General features: G+C 37.2%; 1 long non-coding RNA gene across 4 annotated transcripts in view; it reads left to right on the top strand.

Moving 5' to 3' along the window:
• The window catches only part of LOC111091400, a 99,885-nt gene that overhangs the window by 15,855 nt on the left and 60,018 nt on the right, over positions 1-24,012 (top strand). For all 4 annotated transcript variants that reach the window (XR_005355254.1, XR_005355252.1, XR_005355255.1 and 1 more), the window contains exon 2: positions 6,157-6,248. This is a non-coding gene — a long non-coding RNA (uncharacterized LOC111091400). The remainder of the gene's footprint in view (positions 1-6,156; positions 6,249-24,012) is intronic.

The following is a 24,012-nucleotide window of genomic DNA, read 5'->3' as shown; positions in this document are numbered from 1 at the left end:
TTTTTTTTTCTTTTAATGTATTTTTAAATACAGTTTACTAGTATTTTGTTGAGGATTTTTCTGTCTGTGTTCATCAGGGATATTGGTCTGTAATTTTTTGTGTGTGATAGTGTCTTCATCTGGTTTTGGTAATGCTGGCCTTGTAGAATGAATTTGGAAGTATTCTTTCCTCCCAATTTTTTTTGCAGTAGTTTGAGACAAATAGGTATTAACTCTTGTTTAAATGTATGGTAGAATTCACCTGTGAAGCCATTTAGTCCTGGACTTTTGTGAAAAGTTTTTTGATTACCAGTTCATTTTTGTTACTAGAAATCAGTCTGTCACATTCTCCACTTTTTCCTAATTCAGGCTTGGACAGTTGCATGCTTCTGGGAATTTATCATTTTATTCTAGATTGTCCAGTATTTCAGCGTGTAGTTTTTTGTGGTAGTTTCTTGTAATCTTTTGTATTTCTGTGGTGTCAGCATTAACTTCTCCCCTTTTATTTCTGATTTTATTTGTTTGAGTTCTCTTTTTTCTTGTTGAATCTAGCTTAGGGTTTATCAATTTTGTTTATCTTTCCTAAGAACCAGCTCTTATCTTCATCTTTTCTTTTGTGTTTAAGTCTCTATTTCATTTATTCCTAATCCAATTTTTATTATTTCCTTTCTTCTACTAACTTTGGGCTTTTTGTTTTCCTTTTTCTAGTTCCTTTAGATATAAGGTTTGTTTGTTTATTTGAGATTTTTCCTGACATAGGCCTGTGTTACTCTAAACTTTCATCTTAGAACTGCTTTTGCTGTATCCCAAAAATATTGGGATATTTTTGGGATACAGCAAACACTGTTGTGTTTCCACATTCATTCCTCTCCATGTATTTTTAAATTTTTTTCTTTGATTTTTTTCATTGACTATTGGTTGTTTAGTGACATGTTGTTTAGCTTTCATGTGTTTGTTTTTTCTAGTTTTTTCTTGTAATTAATTTCTAGTTTAATGCCATTGGGGTTGAAAAAGATGCTTGATATGATTTCAGCCTTCTTAAATTTCAGACTTGTTTTGCAGCCTAATGTGATCTGTTCTGGAGAATGTTCCATGTGCACTTGAGAAAAATCTGTATTCTACTGGTCTTGTGTGGAATATTCTATATATATATCTGTTAAGTTCATCTGGCCTAATGTGTCATTCAAAGCCCCTTTTTCTTTATGAATTTTCTCTCTGTATGATATATCCATTGATGTAAGTGGGTGTTAAAACTCCCTACTATTATTGTATTAGTGTCAATTTCTCCTGTTATGTCTATTAATATTTGCTTTATTTATATAGATAATCCTATTTTGAGTGCATTTGTTATAGCCTCTTGTAGGATTGATCCTTCTATCATTCTGTAATGCCCTTCTTTGTCTTTTGTTACAGTTTTTGCTTTAAAGTTCATTTTATCTGATATTAGTATTGCTAACCCAGCTTTCTTTTCTTTTTTTTTTTTTACTGCCATTTGTATGAAATATCTTTTTCCATCCCTTAACGTTCAGTCTGCATTTGTCTTTAGGTCTGAAATGAGTCTCTTGTAGGCAGAATATAGATGAGTCTTGGGTGTGTTTTTTTTTAACTTTTTAGTCATGCTGTGTCTTTTAATTGGAGTATTTAGTCCATTAATATTTAAAGTAATTACTGATAAGTATGCACTTATTATGTATTATTTGTTCATTGTTTTCTAGTTTTTTTTTGTAATTCTCCTTTGTTACTTTCTTCTCTTTTTCTCTTCTGTTGTGATTTAATGACTTTATTGTTATGTGTGGATTTCTTTTTCTTTATTTTATATCTATTACATGTTTTTGGTGTGAAGTTCATGTGTAACTTCCTATATTTATAGCAGTCTGTGTTAAATTGAAGGTCTCTAAAGTTTTTTTTTAAGATTTTATTTATTTATTCATGAGAGAGAGAGAGAGAGAAAGGCAGAGACACAGGCAGAGGGCGAAGCAGGCTCCATGCAGGGAACCCGATGTGGGACTTGATCCCAGGACTCCAGAACCACGCCCCAGGCCAAAGGCAGGTGCCAAACCACTGAGCCACCCAGGGATCCCATAAAGTTTGAATACAGTCTAAAAGCACCAAATTTTACTTCATCTTCCATGTTTTATGTAGATGATGTCATATTTTAAATGTTTTTATTTTCTGTATCCCTTGAAGTTTCTTTGTTTGTAATTGATTGTACTACTTTTAACGTTCATACTAGCTTTAAAAGTGACCTTACTGTATGTTTGCTTTACCAGTGTAAATTTTCCCTTTCATAATTTTTCTCTAGTTATGGCCTTTTCTTTCTCACTTAGAGAAGCTCCTATAACATTTCTTGTAAGGCTACTTTAGTGTTCACATTTAACATGTTTGTCTGGGGAACTCTATCTTTCCTTCAATTCTGAATGATAATAATGCCAGGTAGAGTATTCCTGGCTGCAGGGTTTTTTCCCTTTAATTCCCTCTGGCCTGCAAACTTTCTGCTGAAAATTAGCTGATAGCCTTATGGGACTTCCCATGTACATAACTGTTTGCTTTTCTCTTGCTGCCTTTAAGATTACTTCTTTAATTATTGCCATTTTAATTATTATGTGTCTTGGTGTGGACCTCCTTGGGTTTATCTTGTTTAGGATTCTCTGTGCACCCTGGATGTCTGTTTCCTTCCCCAGATTTAGACAAAGTTTTAGCTATTATTTCTTCAAATAAGTTTTTTGCCCCTTTCTTTCTACTCCTCTAGGACTCTTATAATGCAAATGTAGTTATGTTTGATTACTGTCCTAGAGATCCCATTTTTTAAATTCTTTTTTTCTTTTTAACTGTTCAGCTTGTATAATTTCCACCACCTATCTTCCAGATTACTGATCTGCTCTTCTGCATCCTCTAATCTGCTCTTGATTCCTTGTGGTGTATTTTTTAGTTACTATATCCTTAAGCTCACTGGGGTTTTTTTGTGTTATGTTTTGTAGGGGGCGGGGACTGGTGTTTTTTTGCTTGCTTGTTTGTTTTGTATTTTATATCTCTTTGTTGAAGTTCTCACTGAGTTCTTCCACTCCTCGGTCAATCTGGTACCATTATGACCATTACTTTGAACTCTCTATCAGGTAAATTACTTATCTCCATTCCATTTAGCTCTTTTTCTGAGTTTTTTCTTGTTCTTTCATTCGGAACTTATTCCTTTGTCTCTCCATTTTGTCTGACTCTCTGTATCTATTTCTGTGTATTAAGTAGGTCAGCTATGTCTCCTCCAATAATGGCCTTATGTAGAAGGCATCCTTTGGTCCCAGTAGAATAGTCTCCCTGGTCACCAGAACCAGGTGCTCCACAGGTGTTCTCTCTGTGGGCTGCATGTGCCCTCCTGCTATGGCTGTGCCACAATGGCTGCAGGTATGCTAGTGGGAAGGGCTGTCCCTCAGCCTCATTTCAGCTATGACCAACCATGGCTACTGCAGGCACACTGGTGGCCAGGGCTTGTGGGCTCACAGGGGAACGAACACCAAAGTAAGACAAGTGGCGTGAACAAGGTAGATAGAGAGTATCAGAGCTGACTCTCACCAACTTCCTGCCAGGTAGGCTGAAGGAGCATGAGAACAATGGCACCTGCTCACTCTTCTGTTCCCAGAGAAAACTGCAGATCCCTGCCCCTCTGGCACATGTACTAAAATTATTCAACAAATTTCCTTTATGTATAATCCAGGTGCTTTTCAAATTGCTGCCTCTATGCTGAGTCTGAGACTGGCCCTTTAAGAGTAGAGACTCAGTTTCCTATAGCCCTGCCATCTCTCACAGTGAATCCCCGCTGATTTTCAAGGTTAGATATTATAGGGCAGGTCCCTAGGGCTGGACCCCCTTGCTCCTCCACACCTGTAACATCCCCTCTGGTTGTGAGTGCCTTTATTGGGGTTTGGTTCCAGACACATCTCAGTCCCTCTTACTCTTATTGATGTAGCCTTCTCTTTGTATCTTTAGCTGTGGAAGATCTGTCAATCTTCAGGTTGTTTTCAGAGTGAGTTACTACATGTACTTGTTGCTTTGTTTTGTTTGCTTGTGAGAGGAGGTGAATATATATATATTGCTTGTGGGAGAGAGTATGTGTATACACACACACACATACACACACACAAAAGTGGGACTGCTATGGCAAAGAGAATGTGCACTTAAAAAAATGTTTATACATACTACACATGACTTTCTGAAGATTCTGTCAATTTATAGCCTACCAACATATACCTACGTCCTTGACAACACTGGATATTACCAAGCTTTATTTTGCTGATCTGATGAGAATATTATTTAATCCAATATCTTAAATTAATGAAGCTGAATGTATTTGTTTACTTCTCTTAGCCATTTTCTTTTCTCTTCTGTGTAATTGCTGTTTGTCTAACGTAACCATTTTCATAATTTTGGGGGTCATTTTCCTAGATGATTTTTTGAATGTTACGAATTTTAATGTCTTTCTTTTAAATATTTGATTCAGAAATAGCTTTTAAAATATAAATATGAAGTAGTAGAAATTAGAATCAAAATGTTTTCATAATAAATCTTGTTCTTGGGGCAAAGATATGAATTGTATAATTATTCTAAACAGTGAACATTATAATAGTTCTATCAATTCTTGCTATTCTGATAGCAATTATGATAGTGTTCTTTTTGACTACTTCTAGAATATGTATTTTTTCATTTCCTGTTTCTAGTCATTACTTAAAATGAGTGCTTTACTTGCAATTTGTGGCTGTTCACATTGAAACAAAAGAGGCTACCAGTGAGGAATAATTGCATGTTTTATTATTGAGAAAATTAAATATTGTTTCTTCAATCATTTTTTTAAAGTGTTGGAGATTCATGTACTAATAGTCATAATTAGAGAACTCTTCCTAGTCAGATTTCTAATACTTTCCTAGAGTGATATTTATTTTTAGAGACTCCAATTTTTTAAATTTCATATGTTTAGCATGTAATCAATTTTCACCAGATAGTTTCATCTCCATCATTTATCTGGAGCAGTTATATTTGCATTTAACAATTATTGTTGGAGGGAGACTTTAGCATTGTTGGAATTTGAAAGTTTTACTAATCTATGTTTTACTATTTCAGAAAATGTCTGTTATTTCAAATAACTATTATAATCTCTGTTTCTTATAAAATTCATGCTTGGCTTCCTCAGTCAATTCTTTTGGGCTATGAATTTTTTTGTGAAGTTATTCAGAAAGCCATTTTGTGATAATTATAAAACACTAACTATAGCTGCCAGTGCTTTTTTTTTAATAGGTCTTTCTTTATAATGTGAGATTAATTGGTTGACTGCATAAATTGAAATAAACTGAAAAATTATAAACATTTTTATTATCTCACAGGGATGTTTTCCTTAGTGGTAGAATACATATCACAGAAAATGATTTATCAACAATTTTTTGAGCTGCTTTGATTTCATAGCATTTATATTGCATTTTATTGCATATTGCTTTTAAAGCCAGGAACATCCAGGACTTCACAAATTCAAGTTAAATAAGCATTTAGAGGAGGAATGTGTAAATTGTCTTAAAAATCAAGCCTATACTTTGAGAAATAAAATTGGTTAAACCTCAGAGTTAAGAATCAGCATGATTTAGAAACTATATTTCTCAGAATTTTCCCAAAGAACTTGTTAATAAACATGCCAAACAAACATATAAATTCATCTGATTCAAGATTGATCCAAAAGTTAAAGGGATGACAGCAAAATCTTAGCAATTTTGTATTTCACTGAATATCTGACTAAATCAGCTTAAACATTCTTTGGCATTTAAATAATATCGAATATTCTTTCTAATATTTCTACAACATATAATTTAAGGTGACAAAAGTTTATATTTTTAAAACTCATATTCAGCTATTCAAAATGAGTTAAATAAAACAGAGGGGTGGGAGGAGATGATAATATTTATGTAAATGACCTGAAAGAATAAATGACTACAAATAGTTAGTTTCTCAAGTTACTGATTGATAAGAACTATAAACCTGAGACTTTGTCAGTAAAGTAAAACCATATTTAGCTGGTATGTTATAAGTGATGCTACTTCTTCCTACTAAATTGCTGTAATCAGGTTATTTGGAACCTAAGCCCAGTCGACGTTACCTGCCCAAATTATCAGTCAAACTCAGGCATTGTCTGAATTTGGATTACAGGGTATCAGCCAGGGCCAGAAGACAGCAAGATCAAAATGGAAGCCAATACAGCAAACAGAAGAAGAATTCAGGAGCATCTCTCCAGAAATAAGGTTAAATCCAAAGTAGAAACTTGGGCCCCTGGAATAATACCAGCATACCAAGGTTAGAGGGAGCTCCATGGATGTACTTTTCTCCCAGCATCCTAGAGGACCAGAGATACACTAGCATTGAAAGAGAGTACAGGAGGGCCTTACCTTGTAGTCTACCTCTAGGTGAAATCTCTAGCTTTCCAGATGAGTCTTGTTTTAAAATATATCCTATTCTTAGTAAAACTAGAAAATTAACTTCTATAACTGACCCTGAAGTTTATAACTTAATGTGTAAGTTGCATGAAGTTTTGTGTGTAGAACAACCCATAGTTATTTATATATCATGAAGGCAATTAGAGTTTTCTTTTAGAAAATCTCTTCATCATCTATGCTAAATATTTATTAGAGGCAACTTCTAGTACTATTTACAATTCAGATATTTAACCTGATTCATGTATTACTTGGCAGTTTACAAGCAAAGTATCTAATAAATTCTATAGTTTTCTTTGCAAAAGTATTTAATTAACTTAGCTCTGTACTTAAGTCAGTACATAGAAAGTTCAGTAAGGCATGAAATTCAGTAAATAAAGCTGCATTTTGGGAAAACAACACCTTGGGGAGAAAGTGTTATAGTCTTTCTTTTTCAATATGACACTGGTTTAAACAAACATACTGTATCCATGTGAGGGACTATTACATATATTTTTAAAAGAGTGAGAAAGATCATATAGAGTGATACGTAAAAGCTCTAAAAGTATATTGTCTCTTAAAAAGTCAGGATATTAAACAATCTTTAAATAGTTTTCAGAGGCTGAAGTGCAAGTTGTCTAATAAACCAAAGACCCTAAAAAGAAAAATTGTCTGTGGAGAAGTAGAGTCGATCCAAAGGCACAATTCAACAATGAAGTCTCATGGTGTTTATCAGCTTATAGAATGCAGAAAGTGAAGCAGTACTTGAGAGATCTCTTTAACCTTCCCAGCCCAAGTGAGGTGGCCAAGTGATCTCTTCTCAGGGGATGCCATTAGTGGTACGAGTGGCTGACGTGATTGCCATAGCAGGTTGTCATAAAAGTAAGCAGATCCACCACCACAGTCTGCCCTCTGGTTCCCCTGTTATGACCCTCATGGGGCAGTACTGTGTCCAGGATGGGGGCAGATTAGGACCTGCCACAGAGGGAGGTTCTGGTGAATCCTGCCATGCTGTGCACTTCTCATTGCTTTGGCTTCATATATTCCTGTGTCTTGTGGAAAAGCCAGATGGACCTGATTTCTTTGGTGAGTTACCATCAAACATGTGACCCGTGTTCTTTAGTTTCTTTCATTATATCCCTTTGAGATTGATAGTATAAGGCTGAAACATCAACTTTATACTTTAACAAATAGCACCTGGACTTTCTCATCTTGTTTCTTTCTGAAGCAATCACAAAACACTTTAGTAAAAAAGATTTATGACAGCTCTTCTATTTTTTTCCATTTTATATGTCTGCTAAATTCCATTTTTAAAACATTATGGAGAAAGCCACTGGTGGAATCACAATGTCTAGAAATGTTAACTTCTCTGTAAAAATAAGGCCACTCAAATCTTGTTAAACTGATATTGTATTCATTGTGCCTCTTAATGCCCACATTCATTCCAAAGGACTTATAAAATGAAATCATCAAAAAGTTCCCAGCTGCACAAGTCTTTTGAAACTTTTCTATCGTAACACAGTCTGCGTTACACATTACAAAAACATGCAAGGGGACTTAAAGATAGTTTAACAAAAAGACTAGAAAGGGAGAATATCCAGGTGGCTTTTTAAGTGTGGAACATAATAAAATGGTGTTTGGAAAGTATTATGCCAAGATGTAATAACTAGAAAACAAGAAAGTCTATTTATAAGTTCAAGTGTAACTTTAAGTCATAAATAGAAGAAATGTTGAGAATGGAAAGGGAAGAAATAACACTAGCACTTATTAAACATGAAACAAATAGACTAAAACCCTTCAGCTATGGAAGAGCAATAGGACAGTATATTTTGGGCTTACCTTTCTGAAGCTTTGTCCTAAGGCTGTGAGTTCCATATTATATTATCTCAGTCTTCTCAGGGAAGGAAATCACTTGAGAATTTAAAACAGTGAGCCTGATGCAGGAAACTGGTTACCCAGGGGAAGGCAGACCTGAAGTGCCCATCTTCAGACTGGGACACAACCTATAGATTGACACTACCAAGAGGCCACCCTGGACCAGACTGAGGAGGCAAAGGGTAAAGGCTGGAAGTGTCTCGACTGTTGGATCAGATGTTGCCAGGGACAGATAGGGAGCAGTAGAAATACCCTGGCTTCTCCCTCTTTCCTCTGTCTCCTACTATGGTCCTCACTGGCAATTCCCAACCTAGGGACAGGTCTGCAGGGCTCATCCTTCCTGCAGAGCAGAGGAAGAATGAGGAATGGATCTCAGTGCAGATGAGTTCGGGACCAACACAAACATTGTATACATTGGCAGATGCACACTCTTTCTTCCTCACGTTCAGGTGAGAACTCCACACTAGGAGGGACCTGCATACACCATTGTGATCACGGAACTCTTCTGCTGCACGGTCCCTTTGCTCAATGCAAGTAGATTCACCCCTGATTGTTCCTTGTGTCTTGACAGTGTTTCTCTGCTGCATTACTTAAAGTAATATTTCAGTTTGGCCATATACATTTTTAAAGGGCCCATTTGGCTTGTAGTCTGGGTGTCCTGCTGTAATTCATCCACTGCCCTTTGGATAGAGCACACTTTATAACAACATCAGAGGCAGGTTAAGTGGAAGTCCAGCTGGGACTAGGTCATGATTGGAGAAGATAAACTTATCCACTTTTCTGGGGTAGCCCTTGGTGAAGCTTGTACCATTGTTCTGCGTGGGGCCACTCAACAGATTTTAGATGAAGCAGAAAGATCTTTGCATGATGCTCTTTGTGTTCTTGCCCAAACTGTGAAGGATTCTAGAACAGTGTATGGAGGAGGCTGTTCTGAGATGCTGATGGCTCATGCTGTGACACAGCTTGCCAGTAGAACACCAGGCAAAGAAGCTGTTGCGATGGAGTCTTATGCTAAAGCACTGAGAATGCTACCAACTATCATAGCTGATAACGCAGGCTACGACAGTGCAGACCTGGTGGCCCAGCTGCGAGCTGCCCACAGTGAAGGCAACAGAACTGCTGGCCTGGATATGAAGGAAGGTACCATCGGAGATATGGCAGTACTGGGTATAACAGAAAGTTTCCAAGTGAAGCAGCAAGTTCTTTTGAGTGCAGCTGAAGCAGCAGAGGTGATTCTGCGTGTGGACAACATTATCAAAGCAGCACCAAGGAAACGTGTCCCTGATCACCACCCCTGTTAAACATTCCCATGTGCTGTTGAGCTCTGGACCAGTTAGTTCATAGCAAAGTTGTGTTTGAAAGACTTCGACCTCTCAAAGAAGACTGTGGAATCGAAGTTTATCTGTGGCTCTTATATCCTTAAGTTTGGACATATAACTGACCTTCTATTTTAACATGGGTCTAATTTATTTGCTGTTTCATTTTCCATAAGATTCAGATGATTTAAAAGTTTGTTTCTCATACTGTGCATCAAAATAAAAACTTGAACAATTAAATTGCACCATGGTTGGTGCACCATGGCACCAACCTTTGAGGAGCACTAAGAGATCAATGGGGCATTAAAACATCTCTGGAAAAAAAAAAAAATCTCTGGAAATGTCACTGTCTGGGGGAAAAAAAACACCTAAGAAAACAAAGAAACAATTTGCATTTCTCAAAATTCCTCTAAAGAAGAAATGTACTTTATCTAATTGAGTTTTTTAATCCACTTATTTTATTTATTTTTTTTAATCCACTTTTAGACATTGTTTCTCCCTATTTCCTGGACCAAAAGGCTGCTCTTGTGTTTGTTTGGAAACAAAACATAAAACCAAACTGTAATGGAATTCTGTTGGCTTATACAATTAAAAAAGAAGAATCAGGGTAATTATCTACAGCCCAGTGATGCCCTCCAGTACCCTGCCTTCCTCATTGTTGGCCTCATGGTTGTAGTATGACCACCAGCAGCATGCCCACAAGGAGAGAGTGATCTCTTCCCTCAACACCAGATTTTAAGGTCATCATTTATTAACCAGGCTTGGGTTTTTTTTGAAATACAATTTCCTTAAAAATTTTGGTTTTTTTCTCCCATTCACCTGATAACCTAAGGTGTTTGAAATGTATACAGAGGGTGGGGATGTTCAGGACTAAGCTTATTTGCTTTTGTAGGAAATTCCCGTCTTCCTGTTTTCTCTGGCACCAACTCAGCTTGTGAAGGACAATTAAGCTTTTCCAGCTTTCAAAAGCTTCAGATTATCAGGCCACCAGATACTATGGGTAGCCACTTTCATAGTTTATTATCTCTTAGCAAAGCCAGACAGAAGAAGCCTCTTAACCATCATGGTAGGACTGCTTATTGGTCAATTTAAATTCAAAAGGAAATATAAAAAGATAATAAATATTTTAAACACCTTATTTTCACTCATCCATTCACTAATTCTTTGGTGTGAGGCCAAGGTCTTTTCTTCAAGTGTGGGTTTTTCTCATATAAACCTTAATTCATAATGCATTGAGGCATTGAAGATTTACACTTTCCTTTTTAAGTAGAGTGAGAATTCCACAAGAACCTTGTAAAAAGTACATAGAAGAAAAATCTTTTTAAATTTTATAATTTCCTCCAATTTTTATAGTTTGAGAGCAAATTTTAAGCAATGGACTTTTATCAAGTCATTCCAAAGCATTAATTTAGTTTTCATAGGAAAAAAACCCCTCTATTGTCCTATTTATAATTCATTGGTTTCTGTAATTCTATAACACTTAATGAAATTAAGTACAGAATTACAATAAGTGTAACTGGCATAAATAAGTTCAGGAAAAGAGACAAAGTAGGTAGCCATAAAACTAAATTGGTAAGACAAGTATGTTTAGTGGGTTAAGGCTAGCACTCATAGCCACAAATGTTCTGAGGACTACAGGCTTCAGTCAGGATGTTTTACAGAAGAATGGAACATATTAATTGACCAATTAATCAATTCAGCAGAGGTTGGGTAAGACAGCAACTATTATTTTATATTTCCTCTCTATTTTCAGAAAGGCTTCCTGCAGCCTCAGCTTGTATCACTCACACAAGACCTAACTCAAGGCTGGAATATATTTTCAAAATCTCCAAAATCCTGATTTATTTTTAACCAGATGTCTTACTGCTATAGCCTTGGTAGAAATGTGTTCAGAGTCCCAAAGTACAATAGGAATTATTTTAACCAGTTCTAACCTACAAAAGCTGCCACCTTCCCTATTTGGGATAGTTAGAATCATCCTCATTACCTTCCAGCCTACCCTCTCAGCTCAGTCTATTCCACATTTTAGAATCTATTCTTTGTAACATCCCATTTTATGATAAATTGTGTTACTTTTGATGGCAAGTAATAGAAGAGACTTACTCAACTTGGGTTAATCAACAAAGAAGATATATTAGTTCATGAAACGAATGTAACATCGTATGTGTCAACTCTATATTTAAAACAAAACAAAACTCCAGAAAATGAGCATGTTTCAGGCAAGGCTCAAATGTCCAGTATATAGTTGTGTAGATTGTGCATAGCTCAAAGGAGCCTGGGCACAGAGCCAAGTGGGAACCAAATTCAGTTTACCCACCCATATTCTCAGGCATGGAACTGGATCTATTTGTAGAAAGGGGTGCATGAAAGAGCATCTGATAGCACAGCCATGCTCCTGCAGGCCAAATTTGCCTAGTTTATCTACCCAGAGGTAACTTATGTTTTAATACTGGGAGCCTTGGCAGCTCAACAATGTCAGCCACGAATCAGTTCAGTTTTCCCCATTATCCATTTTCTTATGTCAGCAAGGCACATCCCTAAATTGGCTCTATTTGTGCTTACCAGATGAAGGCCAGCATTAGCCAAGTCATCCTTTGTCTTTGCCAGTGGGAAAGTGTACTTGTCAGTCATTGACTATATTAACTTCCATATTTGTTCAACCTGGGTCTTGTATTCATCACTAAAACCAGTCACTATGGCAGGAATATTTAGCATGTTGGCCAAGGTAGGATTTATATCTGCCATTTTGCTATTTTTCTTTCAAATTCTTATGTCACTTCTATTTCTCTATTTCTCTAGTAGTGCCCTCCTTCATTTGAAATAAATAGTTTTCAGAACACCATTTTAATTTCCTTGTATTTCATTTAGTGGACTCTTCCACCTATATTCTTTTTGGTTGTCCTAGGGATGACAATTAACATCTCAATTTAAAACTATCTAGTGCATATATAGCATCAGCTAATATACTTCTGTCTCTTCCCTCCTTCATGCTTTTTTTTGTCATACAGATTACATTTTTATGTATTATAAGCCCATCAATAGTTTTATTGCTTATACAGTCTTTTAATTTTTGACATAAATGTAGATTCACATGCATTCTTAGGAAATAGAAAAATTTTGAGTTATCCTTTACACGATTTTCTTAGATGATAACAACTTCAAAACTACAGACTGCATTTTTCAGATAAGTGACTCTGAATGCAATTGCTTGTTTGTATGGTAGATGCACGTTTATTTTGTAAACTGCCAAACTGTCTTCCAGAGTGATTGTACCGTTTTACATTCCCATCAGCAATATATGGGAAATCTATTTTCTCTGTATCCTCACCAGTGTTTGATATTGTCACTATTTTTTATTTTAGTCATACTGGTGATATCTCTTTGTGGTTTTCATCTGTACTTCCATGATGGCTAATGATGCAGATTTTTTCATCTGCCTATTTGTCTTCTGTATGTCCTCTTTGGTGAAATATCACTTCATATCAATTGCCCATTTAATATTTGGATTGTTTGGGTCTTACGTTTTTTATTTTTACTTTTTTGATAGATTTTATTTTTTAGAGGAGTTTTAGGTTCAATCAGTGATGATTGATTCAATCATCAAATGATTCAATCACCTAATGATTTCAATTAGGTAAAATCAAGCAGAAAGTTCATATATCCTCCCTGATGCTACACACATAACCTCCCCCGGTATCAACATCTCCTGGAAGAGTGGTACATTTGTTACAATGAGTGAACCTACACTGATGCATCATAATTACCCAAAGTCCATAGAGAACAAAACTCCACGATTTGGACCTGGTATATACTCTGACTTTTGACAAATGTATGTATAATGACATGTATCCACATTACAGTATCATACAAAGTAGTTTCACTGTTGTTAAAGTCCTCTGTGCTTCTGCTATTCAGCCTTCCCTCCCTGCTCACTATGGATTTTTTCTTACTGTCCCCATAGTTTTGCCTTTTCCAGAAGATCATATAGTTGGGATCATGCAGTATATAGCCTTTTCAGGTTGGCTTCTTTCATTTAGTAATATGCATTTAAGTTTCCTCCATGTCTTTTTATGGTTGATAGCTCATTTCTTTTTAGCACTGAATAACATTCCATTGTCTGGGTGTACCACAGTTTGTTCATTTGCCTATTGAAGGGCATCTTGGTTGCTTCCAAGTCTTGGCAATTAGGAATAAAACTATATATACCTGTGTGAAGGTTTCTGTGCAAGCATGAGCTTTCAGTTCATTTGAAGAAATACCAAGGAGTATGTTTGCTGGATCATATATTAGGAGTTTACTTTTGTAAGAAACTACCAGCTGTCTTTCAAAGTGCCTATGTCATCTTGCATTTTCATCAGCAGTGAATGAATGATCTTGTTGCTCCATATCCTAGCCAACATCTAATTGTGTCACTGTTTTGAATGTTAGTCATTCTAAGAGGTATATGGTGGTATCTCATTGTTATTTTATTTTGCCATTCCCCCAATGACTTATGATGTGGAGCATCTTTTCATATGCTTATTTACCATCTTTGTATCTTCTTTGGTGAGGTGTCTGTTCAGGTCTTTTACCCATTTCTTGACTCAGGTTGTTCAATTTCTTATTTTTAAGTTTTAAGAGTTTCTTATGAATTTTGAATAACAGCCCATTACCAGATATATCTTTTAAAATATTTTCTCCCAATCTGTGGCTTATCTTATAATTATTTTGACAGTGTCTTTTGCAGAGCAGAAGTTTTTGATAAACCTCAGCTTATGAATTATTTTATCGATGATATCTTTGGTTTTTTCTTTCTTTTTTTTTTTTTTACTGTTGAATTTTGAGGATTCTTTATACATTCAAGACCAGTCATTTGTTAGATACATGGCTTGCAAATATTGTCTTCCACAATTGTAACTTTTTTTTATCCTCTTAACAGGGTCTTATATAGAGCAAACTTTACTAATTTTAATGAAGTCCACTTTACCCAGTTTCATTTTAAGAGTCGTGGTTTTGGTGTCAGATCTAAGAACTCAACAGAGAACCTGAAGATTATCCTATTTTTCCCCCTAAAGTGTATGTAGTTTCATATTTTACATTAAAGACTGATCCATTTTGATCAGTGTAAGGTGTAAGACCTAGGTCAAGGTCTTGTCTTTTCTTTTCTTTTTTGCTCACATTGTCCAATTGTTCCAGCACCATTGTTGAAAAGGCTATCTTTACTGAAAATTTTCAATTTTCCCTAAAATCAGTTGAGCATATTTTTAAGGGTCTACTTCTGAATTCTTTATTTTGTACCATGAATCTGTGGGTCTGTCTTTCTAACACTGCCATACAGTCTTGATTACCATAAATCTAAAATAAGTTTAAACCAGATAGAGTAATTTCTCATACTTTATTCTTTTTTTTTCCAAAAAGAAATTATTTAAGTTCCTTGACTTTCCATATAAATTTTGCAATAATTTTGCCTATAGCTACAAAAAGTCTTCCTGGAATTTTGGAAAGATTTGCATTAAACCTGCATATCAATTTGAGGATAACTGACATATTTATTATGTTGAGTCTTGCAATCCATGAACCTAGTATGTTTCTCCACCTTTAGATAAATTTTTGTTTCTTTCATCAGTGTTGTTTGGTTTTTGGCATACCAGTACTGCACATGTTTTGATAAATATACACTTAACTATCTAATATATTAAGTGACTATAAGTGGCATTGGATTTTTAATTTTTGTGTTCACATGTTCATTGTTAGGATATATAAATGATCGTAATATTTTATCTTTCTCTTATAACCTGTGACATTTATGAATTCTTTTTGTTCTAGTTCTTTTATAGAATCCTTGGGATACTCTATGCAGATAGTCATGTCATCTGTAGAGATGGCTTTATTTTTTTCCTTTTATATTTGTATGTCTTTTATTTCCTTTTCTTGCACTGAATAGAACTGCCAGTACTATGTTGGATAAGTCACCAGAGCAGACATCCTTCCTTGTTCTAGATCTTAGAGGAAAAATATGCAGTCTTTTACCATTAACAATGATGTCAAATGTAGTTTTTGTAATTTTCTTTATCAAATGGAGGATGTTCCCTCTCTTTCATTTTATTTTTCTGAGAGATTTTATCATGAATAGGTGTGGAATTTTATCAAATACTTTTTCTACATTAGTTGATATGATCCTGTGATTTTTTTTCCAATTTTAATAGATTTTATTTAACCCAATATGTCCAAAATATTATCATTTCAACATGCAATCAATATAAAAATTACTGAGTTTCCATTCTTTTTTTAGTACTAAATCTTCAAAATCCAGTGAGTATTTTACATTTACAGAACATCTTGATTTGGATTAGCCGCATTTCGAATGCTCAAAAACCCCATGTGGCTAATGGCTAACACATGTCTAAGTCCAACAAGGAAGCTCTCCCTTCATTTCTGACCTCGTGAAGCCCAGACTTGAAGACTGATATGAATACCAGCCTCCATCTATAGAAAGGGTCAAAGTCATCAGAGCAGTTCTGATTCTGAGTACCTCGTTGGACTAGGAAGGGAGCTGGGGCTGGTTATCAGACAACACTTAAGAGTTCAAGACAAACATCAATATTAATTAATAGGCTAAAGCCTATTAATGTGGTGCTACATAGATTGATTTGTGAAGAATGAATCAACCTTGCATCCTTAAAATAAATGACACTTGGTCATGTGTACATATATTTTTATATGTCACTGAATTCTATGCACTAATATTTGTTAAAGATTTTTCTGTCAATAGTCATGAGAGATACTGCTCTGTAGTGTTTTTTTTTAAATTGACTTTATCTGGTTTTGATATCAAGGTGTAATAATAAATTAATATAGTGAATTGGCAAGTGTTCCTTCCTTTTCTATTTTTTTGGAATAGATTTGTACAGTTGGTGTTAGTATTTTATAGCATTTTTTTTAAATGAAGTGACCTGGGTCTGGGGATTTCTTTCTTGAGAGTTATGGTCTTTCTTTCCGTTAAAGAAGTCCCTTTAACACTTCTAGTAAGCTCAGTTTAATGGTGATGAACTTCTTTGCCTTTTTATATTGGGGAAACTCTATCTCTCCTTGAATTCTAAATGATAATCTTGCCAAGAAGAGTATTCTTGGTTGTAGGGTTTTGTTCCCTTTCAGCACTTTGAATATATTATGCCACTCCCTTCACAGGGCCTACAAACTTTCTGCTGAAAATCAACTGATAGTCTTGTGGATGTTGCTTTATGCTGCGGCTTCTGAGATTCTCTCTTTAATTTTTGACATTTCAGTTATTTGTGTCTTGGTGTAGATCTCTGTTTTCATCTTATTTGGGGCTCTCCATTCTTCCTGGACTTGGATAACCTTTCTCATGTCAGGGAGTTTTTCAGCTATTATTTCTTCAAATAAGTTTTCTGCCTCTTTTTCTCTTTCTCTTCTGTGACTCCTATAATGGGAATGATAGCCTATTTGATTGTTCTAGAGGTCCTTTAAACTATCCTCATTTTTAAAAAAATTAATTAATTATTTTTGAGAGAGAGTGAGAGTACACTCAAGAGTGAGCAGGGGGAGGGGCAGCAGAAGAAGGAGAGAAGCAGACTCTCCACTGAGTGCAGAGCCTGATGCAGGGTTCAACCCCATGAACCTGAGATCATGACCTGAGCTGAGATCAAGAGCCAGCTGCTCAACAAACTGATCCACCTAGGCACCCCAACTATCCTCATTTTTTGAAATTCTTTTTTCTTTCATCTTTGAGCTTGGCTGATTTCCATTACCCTGTCTTCCAGATTAAAGATCCACTCTTCAGCATTTTCTAATATGCTTTTGATTCCCTATAGCATATTTTTCATTTCAGTTATTGTATTCTTTAGCTCTGTTTGAAGTTCTCACTGTGTTCTATATTTTATGTTCTACTCTTCTCCTGAGTTTTGGTAAGCATCTTTATTACTTTGAACTCTTTATCAAGTTTATTGCTTATCTCTGTCTCATTTAATTCTTTTTTTTAAATTTTTTAAATTTATTTATTCATGAGAGACAGAAAGAGTGGCAGAGACACAAGCGGAGGGAGAAGCAGGCTCCATGCAGGGAGCCTGACATGGGACTCGATCCCTGGACTCCAGAACCACACTCCAGGCTGAAGGCGGTGCTACCGCTGAGCCAACTGGGCTGCCCTCACTTAATTCTTTTCTGAGGTTTTGTCTTATTCTTTCACTTGGAACATACTCTTCTGTCTCCTCATTTGGCTGACTCTATGTATTTGCTTCTACGTGTTAAGTAGGCCAGATATATCACCTGGTCTTGAGTGAGTGGCCATATGTGGAAGTCACCCTGTGGGGCCCAGAAGCACAATCTCCTCTAGTCACTACAACAAAGCCCTCTAGGGATATCCTCTGAGTGTAGGCTGTATGTGCCCTCCTTTTGTGGATGGGCCTCTAGAACTGCAGGCACGTTGGTGTGTGGGCTGGCCCCCAGCTTGCCTGGCTGTGATGCTCATCTATGACTGTTACAGGTACAATGGTGTTTGGGACTGGCTCCCCTACTCTAGGGCAAGAGCCATTTTGGAGTGGCAAAATGAGGCTATCTGCTATGAGGCTATCTGCTATGTGTGGCAGGATGAGAGCTGGTTTCAGAGGGTGCTCATCCCAGCTGAGACTGTCTGCTGTGTGTTAGGAACCACTTTGGGAGGGCACCCACAGGAGTGGGCAGGTTGGGCTTTGGCAGATCTGCAGGGGCATTCCAGGGCAGGGGAAACGATGATAGCAAGGTAGATAGAGAGTATCAGAACTAGTACCTGCCAGCATTGGGCCAACTAGGCAGAATGAAGTCAAGAAAAATGGTACCTGCCAGTGTTTCCATTCCTGGAGAAAGTTTCTACAGATTTCTGCCCCATTGACATATGCTGTAAAATTAGTCATTACATCTCCATCATGTATATAGCTCAAGCACTTTTCAAACTGCTGTCTTCATACTGCATCCCAAAGCAAGTGAGTACATGGGTCCTTTAAGAGTGGAGTCTCAGTTTTCTATAGTCCTCAGGCTTTCCCAGAGTTAAGCCCCACTGATTTTCAAAGCCGAACATTCTGGTGGTCCCCAGAGCAGGTGGTGGTCACAATGGGGCTTGAAATATCCCACTTGTGGATTGTCATGCTGGAGGTGTGGGTCCCAACCAAATTACATCTCTGTCCTTCCTACCCTTCTTAATGTGTCTTTTTCTTTATATCTTTAGCTATGGTAGAAGGATTCTGCTCTCTTCAGGTTGTTCTCAGAGATAATTGCTCTGTATATAGTTGCAGCCTTTGTGTGTGTGTTGGGTGGTGGGAGGAGGTGAGCTCAGGGTCTTTCTACTTCGCTATCCAATCAAGATCTTCTCTTTGTCTTTTTACAGTCTGACTGTGTTAAGTCCAGATACGGATTTCTGAGTTAATTCTACTTAGAGTTTATTGAGCTTTTTGGATGTTTTTCATCAGATTTGGAATTTTGGATTATTCTTTCTGTCCCTTTCTCTTTCCCCATTCCTGCTGAATCCCCTCTTGTACATATGTTTGTATGTTTGATGATACTTTATGGGACTCTGAAGCTCTGTTTATTTTTTCTTTTTTCTATCGGCTCCTCAGACTGGATCATCTCAACTGACCTTCCAGTTGGCTGATTCCTTCTGTCAGCTCAAGTCTGCTGTTGACATCTTGTGAATTTTTCACTTCTGCTATTGTACTTTGTGGTACTCTGCAAATTTCTTTTCTTTTCTTTTTTTTTTTTGTAATTTTATAACTTCTATCTCTTTAGTGGTCTTCTCTATTTGGTGAAATATTGTTCTTATACTTTAGTTCTTTAGATGTAGTTTTCTTTAGTTATCTGAACATATTTATGATAGTTTATTTAAAATTTTTGTCTGCGGCAGCCCGGGTGGCTCAGCAGTTTAGCACTGCCTTCAGCCCAGGGCCTGATCCTGGAGACCTGGGATTGAGTCCCACGTTGGGCTCCCTGCATGGAGCCTGCTTCTCCCTCTGCCTATGTCTTTGCCTCTCTCTGTGTGTGTCTCATTAATAAATAAATAAAATCTTTAAAAAATAATAATAAAAATAGAACAAATAATATTTTTGTCTGTTAAGCCCAATTTCTGGGCTTTGTCCGAGACAGTTTCTATTGATTGCCTTTTGTCTGTGTGTGGGAGGGAGGAGCATATTTTTATATTGTAGTTTTTTTGTTATTGAAAACCAGACATTTAAAATAATAAAATGTGGAAACACTAGAAATAATATTCCCCATCCTCTCCCCAGGGTTTGTTGTTGCTATTTATTATTGTTGTTGCTACTTATTTATTTAATGACTTTTCTTGACTAATTCTATGAAAACCTGTATTTCTTCTTGCACATAGCAAATGAAGTCTCTGTTCTTAATGTGCAGCAAATGATTGAACGGAGATTTCCTTAAATATCTTGAGCTGATAAGTCTCTGTCCTTTCCTGAGGGGGTTTGTGTGTGGGTGTATGTTATCCATGCTGGAGCATGCAGGTTTTAACTATGCCTTACCCTTCACTTCCTGCTTGTGCAGTGCCTTAAGGTCAGCCAGAGGTGAGAGTTAGGTCACCTCAGGTCTTTCCTAAACATGTGCACAGCCCTGCACATGAATATGTCCTTCTAGAATTCTGGCAATGTGAGAGCTTTTCAAAGTCCCCTATGAACATCTCATTTCCCAATTTTTCCTTTTGAATTTTTTGGTAATCTCTTTTTTTTTTAAGATTTTAAAAATGTATGTATTAGAGAGAGAGAGCATGTATGAGAGAGAGCACAAGCAGGAGGGAGAAGCAGACTCCCCACTGAACAGGGGAAGCCAATGCAGTGGGACTCAATCCCAGGACCCTGGGATCAAGCCCTGAGCCAAAGGTGGATGCTTAACTGACTGAGCCACTCAGGTGCCCCTTCTGGTAACCTCTTATTAGCCCCAAAGGGTATTGCTGCCTTAGGCAGCTGCTATGTTAAATAACTGTCACTTATTGTATTCTACAGATGCCCTGGTGATAGGGCTGTTCCTATTGAGTAAGCCTTGAGTCAAATTAAGTCAAGACAAGATCCAAGAATAGAGCTTATCCAGGAGCTATCAGGCAGGTCAAAGAGTGACACTTACCTGTGAATTGGGCTTCAGGAGAGCAGCTACCTCCCATTCTGTGCTCTCTCTCTCTCTCTCTCTCTCTCTCTCTCTCTCAGCTGCTAGGTTGCTGGTTTTCACTGTGATTATGCCACTGTCAATTTCCAAAGTTACTGTGGAGCTGGGGCGAGGGTGATAGGAATGTGGTAAATCCCAAAGCTTGCTATTTTTTACCTCCATTCAGCTGTTTTTCTTTAAAAAACACTCGAACTATTCCAATTCTTTGGTTAAAGGATAAGTTCTAATGAAGTTGATTCTGACCACTTTTGCCATTGTCTCATGGTGGATTTTCAGAGGTCCTTGCCTCTGCCACTCAAGAAATTCTTCACTTCAGTGTTATTTTGACACTATTCATTCACTCTATTCCAGCTCTCACACTTCACAAGTCTCTCTCAGTAGTCGACCTCCCTTCCTAGCTCAGAGGAAATTGAGTGGGAATTAACTGCAACCTCCTTGCTCTAACTTAGGAACTCTTCATCCTCTTATCATCATCATAAAAGAGATGTTCTTACTCCCAAATCAAACCCAGCTAAATCTCTACTAAATATTCCAGTGGCTTCCTGTCTCACTCAGAGTAATCCAAAGCCCTTTCTATGGTCAAAGAGGCCTTCTAAACTATAGTTACCGCCACCTCTCTGATCTCATCTCCAGCCATCATTATCCTCTTGCTCACATTGCTCCAACTTGCTGGTCTTCTTGCTATCTCTTTGGCAGTGAAGAATGTTCCTACTCCAGGCCCTTTGCACTTGCTGTTTTCTTTGTTTTACACACTTTGCCCTTAGTATCTACATGGTTCCTTTCCTTATTTCCTTCATGAATTCACTCAAATTATCAGAGAAATCTCCAAGAACGAATGATTCCATCATCTTTCAACTTATCAAGGTCTTTTTTTTTAAGATTTTATTTATTTATTCATACATTTATTCTGTATCTGTAGAGATACAGAGAGAGAGAGAGAGGCAGAGACACAGGCAGAGGGAGAAGCAGGCTCCATGCAGAGAGCCCTGACGCGGGACTCCATCCAGGGTCTCCAGGATCACGCCCTGGGCTGCAGGCGGCGCTAAACCACTGCACCACTGGGGCTGCCCTCAAGGTCTTTTTTTTATTGGATATCTCCCCTTTCTTTCCTATACCTTCAACTACAAATTTTAAATGCTACTTTCTTTTCTTAAGATAAAACTTTCCCTTGTCCCCATTGTCCCCACTAGTTACCCTTCTTTCTGTCTTTCTCCTGTACTTGAAAGCTTAACTTTTGGAGATGTTTATACTTTTTAAGATATTTTATAGTTATATCTTCCACTCTCTCACCTTGTACTCATTCTTAACCCTCTGCAACCTTACATTTATGTCCAGTATCTCATTCAAATTACTCAAGGTCACCAACAAGCTTCTCGCTGCCAGATGCAACAGATGGTTTCACAACCTAATGTGACTTGACCTTTTGCCAGCATGTGGCACTGCTGACCACTCCCTCTTTAAGTATTCACTTTAGGGGCTTGAGTGACATCATACTGTCCTGGTTCTCCTTTCATTGCTACTATCACCCTGGGTCTCCTTTGCAATTCCTTCTCCTCTGTCCCTTAAATGTAACTCTCAAAATTCCATCGCAGGCTTACCTTTATTGTCATTTTACATACTCTCTGGATGACTCTCCATCCTTGGACTCCCACTTGCATGGTGATGCCTCCCAGATCTACAGTTCCAGCCTGGTTCTTTCTCAAGAGCTTCAGATCCATATATACAACTGTCACCTGGTCCCTATACAGATTCCTCAGACTTAATGTATTAAAACTTGAATTCATGTCTCTCAAGCACCTTTGCTAGTAGCTGCTCTCTCCTTTACCACCTATACTCAACAACACCATGCTCTATTGATTCTAACTCCAGAATTCTTGGGGATCAGTCACTTTGCTTAATTACCATGATCACCACCCTAGTTCAGGCCACCATTGTCTCTCATTAGCATTTTTTTTCTCCACTCCTTTTAAGATATTAAAATCATTAGCAGAGTTTATGAAACCCAGCATGATATGACTCTTTCTTATCTCTTTACTTTCATCTTGAGCTACAACCCTCAAAATCTGTGATCTAGTCATGCTGTGCTTCTTCACTCTTCTCACTCCTGAACTTTAGAGCAGCTGGCCCTCTCCTCTGGCTAACTCTTCTGATTGTTTTCGTCTTGGCTTAGCTTACCTTCCTTCAAGAAACCTCTAACTCCCCACATCCAGATTACATGCTTGTATTATGTGCCATATTATTATACAGTACTCTCTGTTAAGCAGACTCTATTTGGGCAAGGGATAGAAGAGAGAAGCGATGATTATATGGAACTAAAAACCCACTAGAGGTATACTATAAAAAGACCAGACCCTGCTCTTTAAAATAAAATGTAACCAACTTTGATTCAAGTGGACGGGGGTAACAATGACTAAGGTCCATTAGCAGAGCATGGAAAAGAGACCTTCAGATATTTGGCCTGTGTGAGAGTAACAAATTAGCAAGACTAGTGAAGGGACCAGGACCCTAGAAGGAGCCAGAGGACTGACTGGGAACTACAAAGTTCCAGGCTCTTGGCTTCTGATTTAAAAATCTGGGGCAAGTAAATATTTCAGGTGTCCACAAGGAGCTGGATCTCCATGATCACAATAATAAAAATCAAACCACAGATTCTTTGCCCAGATTTGTCCTTATTACTAGATCTGATAGGTCTTATATACAGAATGTGTTTATCACTGAGGGCCCAGCTGTCCCCTTCTTTTCCAGCTCATAATGTGTGCCTGCCTGGAAAACCATACCTTAGTCAGAAAATGATTTTATCCCTATAGAAGGGGCTCTGGCCACCATTGTACTAGATGGCTGACTTCTAGTCTATTCATCACCCACTAAAGATGACTCCACTTAGAGATGAACTTAGCTTCACTTAACTTGGAGACTAGATATTAGAAATTATTATTAGGATGACAAAATCTATTCAAATATGAGTAAGAAATCTGGAATTAAATTTGTACTAATTCACCTGTTGGATGTGTGTGTGTGTGTATGTGTGCATGCGTGCTCGCACACTCGCACCTGTTTGAGAGGGCTTGGAAGTACACACTGATAAGAAATCAGCTTTTGGAAGTCATTCTCCCAACCAGTACATTTTATTTTAGACTGTTAAACTAACTTGATGAAAATATAAGGCTGTGTGAAGTATCAGTTGACAAGTATAGAGGGTATCATTAGTAGGAGTGTCAAAATTCACTGTCCACACAGACTTTTTCACTTAAAGAGCAGAAACCCACACA

Source organism: Canis lupus, chromosome 2 (genome assembly GCF_011100685.1).
Source record: "Canis lupus familiaris isolate Mischka breed German Shepherd chromosome 2, alternate assembly UU_Cfam_GSD_1.0, whole genome shotgun sequence".
Lineage (NCBI taxonomy): Eukaryota > Metazoa > Chordata > Mammalia > Carnivora > Canidae > Canis > Canis lupus.
This window is presented reverse-complemented; position numbering and strand designations above follow the sequence as displayed.